This window comes from Neoarius graeffei, chromosome 17, assembly GCF_027579695.1.
Source record: "Neoarius graeffei isolate fNeoGra1 chromosome 17, fNeoGra1.pri, whole genome shotgun sequence".
NCBI lineage: Eukaryota > Metazoa > Chordata > Actinopteri > Siluriformes > Ariidae > Neoarius > Neoarius graeffei.
Genome location: NC_083585.1, coordinates 52,482,200 through 52,489,826, shown reverse-complemented (window position 1 = coordinate 52,489,826; position 7,627 = coordinate 52,482,200). Strand labels below are relative to the sequence as shown.

At 45.4% G+C, this 7,627-nt stretch overlaps 1 pseudogene; it reads left to right on the top strand.

Annotated features, from left to right (window-relative positions):
- Positions 1 to 2,507: 2,507 nt before the first annotated feature.
- Positions 2,508 to 7,627, top strand: part of LOC132901227 (piggyBac transposable element-derived protein 4-like) — a 29,895-nt pseudogene continuing 24,775 nt past the window's right edge.

Genomic DNA, 7,627 nt, shown 5'->3' with positions numbered 1-7,627 from the left:
CAGTCGGTTTGACTTCACCCTCTCATACCGCCCCGGCTCCAAGAACACCAAACCTGACGCACTGTCCAGACTGTTCTCTGCCACTAACAGGGAGAATGAAGTCGGGCCTATTATCCCTGTGTCCCGGATTGTGGCCCCTGTCCGCTGGGGTATTGAGGAGGCTGTCCGACGAGCCCAACGCCAGGACCCCGGTCCTGGGACGGGGCCACCAGGCCTCTTGTACGTCCCACATCAAGCCCGGGCCAAGGTTCTCCAGTGGGGTCACTCTTCCCCTCTCACCGCCCACCCGGGAGCTCGGAGGACCCTGGACTTCCTGAAAAGACGCTTCTGGTGGCCTAACATGGAGAAGGAAGTAAGGTCATTTGTCCTGTCCTGTGAGGTTTGCACCAGAACCAAGAACCCACGACAGCGTCCCCAGGGTCTCCTGCATCCTCTGACCATTCCCCGGCGTCCCTGGTCCCACGTGGCAGTCGACTTTATCACGGGTCTCCCTGAGTCACAAGGTAACACGGTCATTTTGGTCTTAGTTGACAGATTCTCCAAGGCCTGCCGCTTCATACCACTGTGCAAACTCCCCTCTGCTCTTGAAACTGCGAAACTTTTGTTTAATCATGTCTTCCGAGTCTTTGGTCTTCCACAGGACATCGTCTCAGACCGAGGGCCCCAGTTCTCCTCCCGAGTGTGGCACGGGTTCTGCAAGGTCATCGGAGCCACTGCCAGCCTCTCCTCTGGGTTTCACCCACAGTCCAATGGTCAGACGGAGAGGCTCAACCAGGACCTGGAAACCACCCTGCGAGGCCTGGCTATGGATAACCCGACATCGTGGAGCACCTGGCTGCCATGGGCGGAGTACGCCCACAACACCCTGCAGTCATCGGCCACCAAGCTGTCACCATTCCAGTGCCAATTCGGGTTCCAGCCACCTCTGTTCCCGGACCAGGAGGAGGACGCGGGGGTGCCCTCGGTCAACCAATATGTGAGACGGTGTCGCAAGACCTGGAGCAAGGTCAGGAAGACCCTCATACAGACCTCCAGAACCAACCAGACTCAGGCCAACCGCCATAGAAGACCTGCACACGCTTTCCGCCCTGGGCAGCGTGTTTGGCTGTCCACTAAGGACCTTCCACTGCGGGTGGAGAACCGCAAGCTTGCTCCTCGCTACATTGGCCCCTTCAAGGTGGTGCGCAGGGTGAACCCTGTCTCCTACCGGCTCCAGTTGCCCCGGACTCTGAGGATCAACCCCACTTTCCATGTTTCCCTGTTACGGCCCGTACTGACGTCTACGTATGCCCCTGCCCCTAGGAACCCCCCACCCCCCCGCATCTTCCAGGGGCAGACTGTGTTCACTGTGAATCGCCTGCTTGACTCCCGCCGGGTCCGCGGCGGGTTGCAATATCTGGTGGACTGGGAGGGCTATGGTCCTGAGGAGCGCTGCTGGGTTCCTGCTCGGGATGTCCTTGATAAAGAACTATGTCGGGACTTCCATTCGGCCCATCCGGATCGCCCTGGGAACGTCAGGAGACGCTCCTAGAGGGGGGGGTCCTGTTAGGACTAGGACTGTTTTGGCCTCTAGAGGCCGCTGTTATTTCCTTTTCATGTCGTGTTTATTTTGGCCTCTAGAGGCCGCCACTGTTCCTGTGTTTTGTGTTTGTGTTAATTGCCTAATTATCTTCACCTGTGTCCTTAATTAGTTTGTCTATTTATACCCCTGAGTTCAGTCCTCTTGTCACGGAGTCTTTGTGCTGTTATGTTTATCTCCAGTTTCCTTTGTACTGTGTTTTTTGATCTTCTTAGCTTTTGAATTTTTGCACTTTGCTTTTCTTTTGGATTATACTCTGTTTTTTTTTTTTTGTCTTTTGTTTTGCCCTGTATATAGTGTATATAGTTTAAATAAACCTTTTGATTCTTTTTCTACTTCCGCCTCACGCCTCTGCATTTGAGTCATCCCCCTGGTGGCCTAGTGGGGGTTTGCTGGATTATCACACCAACGAACCAGGTTCGAATCCCAGCAAAACCCTAACAGAATGTGAGTGTGAATGGTTGTCTGTGTCTATGTGTCAGCCCTGTGATGACCTGGCGACTTGTCCAGGGTGTACCCCGCCTTTCACCCGTAGTCAGCTGGGATAGGCTCCAGCTTGCCTGCGACCCTGTAGAAGGATAAAGTGACTAGAGATAATGAGATGAGATGAAATTTATGTTCTTGTGGGAAAACTCCACCCACATTCAGTGGACACTCAACAGGGGAGGGGCAAAACATACGGTATAAAAGACTCTCTGCATGGGAGTCCTACCAACATTACACTCTGTCAGGCAGACCTTTACAAAATGAGCAGCAGAAGCAAAAGGATGACAGTCCAGGAGGCTCTGGAAGTAATCATTGATCATGACAGTGAAATAGAGGAGGATGTGTCTGAAGATGAAGACTATCTTGAGCTACGGTAAATTCTGATTCTAATGATTCTGATTTTGAACCAGATGAGGGAATTGCTATTCCTATTCCTCCAAGCATGACATTCATGTCAAAAAATGGTGAAATACAGTAGTCTTCATCCCCAAATATGCGTCAGGCAAAACTGTCTGCAGAAAACATAATAAAGACAGTGCCAGGGCCCACGAGGATGGCAGTGACTCATGTGACTGACATCAAGTCAGCTTTTGAGCTGGTCATGCCAGATTCAATATAGAAAATCATTCTGGAAATGACTACTCTAGAAGGGAGGCGTGTTTTTGGGGAGAAGTGGAAGGAGCTGGACAAAACACATTTAGATGCGTATTTGGGGCTCCTCATCCTGGCTGGGGTCTATAAGTTGAAGGATGAATCGACAGCCAGTCTGTGGGATGCAGAGACAGGCAGGGCTATATTTCGAGCCACAATGTCTCTGGAGACTTTTCACATTTTCTCCAGAGTAATCTGATTTGACAATCAAGAGACAAGGGCTGGTAGATGGGAGAGAGACAAGCTGGCAGCTATTAAGACAGTGTGGGACAAGTGGGTAGAGCAACTTCCACTACTCTATAACCCAGGCCCTAATATCACAGTGGATGAAAGGCTGGTGGCATTCAGAGGTCGCTGCCCATTTAAGCAATACATGCCTTCCAAACCAGCTAAATATGGGATAAAAATCTGGGCAGCATGTGATGCAAATACCAGCTATGCATTGAACATGCAGGTTTACACTGGAAAGCCGGTTGGAGGAGCCCCAGAGAAGAATCAGGGCACAAGGGTCGTGCTCGACATGGCACAGGGTCTCAGGGGACACAACATAACCTGTGACAATTTTTTCACAAACTACAACTTGGGTCAGGAGCTTCTAAAGAGAAAGCTCACAATGGTCGGAACTGTCCGAAAGAACAGGGCTGAACTCCCTGCTGAGCTGCTGGTAATCAAGAACAGGGCCCCTCAAGCTTCCATGTTTGCCTTCACAGACACCATAGCCCTAGTGTCTTACTGCCCCAAAAAGGGAAAAAAATGTTGTGCTCATGAGCACTCTGCACAAAAATGCTGAAATCAGCACAAGAGAAGACCAGAAACCAAGCATGATCCTTGATTACAATGCCACCAAAGGGGGGGTAGACAACTTAGACAAAGTAACAGGGTCCTATAAAAAAAATAGTTGAGAATACTTGAAATTTCAAGGCAACCGTCTGCATTAAGAATTTTATGTTTTGCCAACGATGTGCCCATGATAATCCAAACTATGATAAAACTGTTATCTTTATTAAGAATTCTTAATTAAGTCAATTTTCAATTCCTCATTCTGCCAACATACATTTCTCTTTTTGCTGAGCAGTGGCATTCACAGTAGTGCAAAAAGGCGATTGAGGTTATCACAATTTTTTTTTTCACCTCTATTTGGATAGGACAGTGTAGAGACAGGAAATGAGCAGGAGAGAGAGACACGGGGAGGGATCAGGAAATGACCTCGGGTTGGAACCGAACCCGGGTCCCCGGATTTATGGTATGGCGCCTTATCCACCTGAGCCACGACACCCCTGAGGTTATCACAATTTATCATTAAACTATACATGCCTTTTTTCATTGTTCTACACAATTACAAAACTTCAATATTGAAATAAAGTTTTTAAAACCCACGTCATGGGTGTGGCTCAGGTGGATAAGGCACCATACCATAAATCTGGGGACCCGGCTTCGATTCTGACCCAAGGTCATTTCCCAATCCCTCCCCATCCCTCTCTCCTGCTCATTTCCTGTCTCTACACTGTCCTATCCAAATAAAGGTGAAAAAAGCCCCCCCAAAAAAGTCTGATAACCTCAATTGCCTTTTTGTACTACTGTGAATGCCACTGTTCAGCAAAAAGAGAAATCTATGTTGGCAGAATGAGGAATTGAAAATTGACTTAATTAAGAATTCTTAATAAAGATAACAGTGTTATCATAGTTTGGATTATCATGGGCACATCATTGGCAAAACATAAAATTCTTAATGCAGACTGTTGCCTTGAAATTTCAAGTATTCTCAACTATTCTTTTTTTACAGTGTACAGCACCAACCGAATGACTGCGCGCTGGCCATTGGTCATCTTTTATAACATGATCAATGTATTGGCCTTCAATGCATTTATCATCTGGACTGAGATCTTTCCTGACTGGAATGTGTCAAAGCTGTACAAGAGGCGCATTTTTCTCGAGGAGCTGGGGAAGGCGCTCGTGACACCGCACATCCAACGGAGGCAGCACCTGCCAAGGACCCCAGCCGCTGCAGCCACGGTGAGGGAGATCCAGGAGAGGACTGCATCAAGTACACCAGTGCGTGAGGTAAGTAAGTAAGTGCGTGTGTGTGCATGTGTGTGTATAAGTGTATGAGAGTGTGTTGTGTGTGTCTTGGGATCAGCAAAAAGACACCATAGTAAAGTAATCATGGCCCTCTTGTTTATAGGTTGCTGCTGAGGGGAAAAGAAAGAGGAAGAGGTGCCAGGTCTGCAGGCCATCTGACGATGTCAAGACAAGCATGACCTGCGTGAAATGTGCAAAATTCATTTGCACAAAGCACAGTGTGATGACATGTCAGTGTGATGACATGTACAGACAGACAGACAGACAGACACACATGCACACACACACACACACACACTGTAAAAAAAAATTAGTCAAGCCAACTTAAAAATGTAATGCAACCTGCTGCCAAAGGATTTTGAGTAAACTCAACTCCGGGCCAAATAGTTGTGCTGACTTGCTCTTTTAAGTCGACACAGATGAGTATTTTATGTTGACCTTACTTTATTTAGCAAGTTCAGTGCATTCAAATTGTGATGTTGAAATAAATTGAAATAATCATTCCAATTAACTTGGAAAAGCAAGTTGGCACAAAAAAACATTGTTATCCTAAATTACTCTTTTTTTTGGGGGGGCGGCTTTTTCCACCTTTCTTGGATAGGACAGTGTAGAGACAGGAAATGAGCAGGAGAGAGACAGGGAAAAGACCTCAGGTCAGAACCAAACCCAGGTCCCCAGATTTATGGTATGGTGCCTTATCCACCTGAGCCACAACATGTTTTTAAGTTCACATAGAAGAGTATTTTATGTTGAGTCAACTTGCCTTGCCTTTAGAAGTTCAGTCCAACAAATTGTTTAGTTGAAATAAATTGAAATAATAATGCAATTAACCCTCATCCTACCATGCTATTTTACACCTTAATCTTACCATGTGGGGTCCGTTTGGACCCCAATACTTTTCTTTAAAATTAAAGCTTATAAAGACAAAATCACCAGATAAGTTTTGTTCAGAACATCTTGTATTAATAACAGCAATACACTAAAGGGCCCAAGGCATAAAGAACACACTTAACCTTCATCCTACCAGCCAATTTTACATACACAAACTACCAGGCGGGGTCCGTATGGACCCCAGGAGGGAATACCTTGAAATCAATGCAGTAAGAACCAATTCAATGCAGCAAACAGACATAACTTTATTGAAGAACAAAATCCACTATGGCTGAATATCAATGATGTATTATAAATGCAATAACATTGCAATAATATTGCAATAACTAGCATACATGTAGCAAATTATAGCGCCACAAAAAAAAATTGGCATTATATACATGATTTTTTGCAGCTCATGCAGCTGTAAAACATTCTGGATTACAACTTAGGTCTTTTCTTACAGAATTTAAAACAAAAAAGTAATTGTAAAATAATTTAGGGCTTTTGTTTTGCAGCCTGTGCTTATTGCAGCAGTGGGGTCCACACGGACCCCAAGAAGGGATGCCTTGGTAGTTTCATTATGGAACATAAAAGAAATAAAAGAAGTTAACTTTCAGTGTGCTATTCAATTATAAAATGAAAGACAGATAAACTTTACTCTGGGGTCCGGTTGGACCCCAGTAACAAATTAATTATACCTTCACAATGCAAAAAGCTGATCTTCTGGTGCTTTAGTGTTTTAATTAAGACATAAATTCCGACAAATTCATAAAACGGTGAGGCAGTATGTCACATATTTTTAAAATGGCAAACAAACATATAGGTGCGGGGTCCAGATGGACCCCACTTGGTACGATGAAGGTTAACTTAGAAGAGCAAGTTGGCACACCATGGTTCTAAGTTGAGTTTACTCAAAATCCTTTGGCAGCAGGTTGCGTTACATTTTTAAGTTGGCTTGACTATTTTTTTTCTACAATGATTTAGTGTGCATTACATTTTTAGTTAACACAAACCTCTCAACACTTAAGTTCTACTTCACTTTGCCTATTATTACACAAACAGAAACAAATACCGACATACAAGGAGGGAATTCCCTGGCCTCTGTTGAGGAAAGCTTAGTCTAGACTCCTATACAACGTCTCGTGTCAGTTTCCACGGACTTCTCACTCCACCCGACTGTTGGAACTTGTGAAGTGCGCATGCGCAGTGGCATCGGTTAAGGGGCATCAATCAGCACTTGAATATATAAGTTCACTTAACTTAATTTTCCAATTCCTATGAACTTGTGGCAAAGGAAAGGTGTCTCAGCTATTTTTTTTTAGTTACTTGAACAATTAGAAGGGAAATTTGTTCATTCAACTTAGAATCCTTTTTTCACTCAACAATTTTGCAAGTTACATTTTTTACAGTGCACCTTGTTCATATTGCAATTGCTTGTTTGTTGTATTGCGATTTTGTTCATTTCTGGTTCACAAACAGTGCATGTATGTAAAAGAAAATTTAAATGTTATGTTTCAATGTGGGGCGGCATGGTGGTGTAGTGGTTAGCGCTGTCGCCTCACAGCAAGAAGGTCCTGGGTTTGAGCCCCGGGGCTGGTGAGGGCCTTTCTGTGTGGAGTTTGCATGTTCTCCCCGTGGGTTTCCTCCGGGTGCTCCGGTTTCCCCCACAGTCCAAAGACATGCAGGTTAGGTTAACTGGTGACTCTAAATTGACCGTAGGTGTGAATGTGAGTGTGAATGGTTGTCTGTGTGTCAGCCCTGTGATGACCTGGCGACTTGTCCAGGGTGTACCCCGCCTTTCGCCCGTAGTCAGCTGGGATAGGCTCCAGCTTGCCTGCGACCCTGTAGAAGGATAAAGCGGCTACAGATGATGAGATGAGATGTTTCAATGTTGTGTAAAACTACTGTGTTCTATATGTTGGTCTTTCAAAAGTAATAAAGTGGTGAAACATTAAAAAA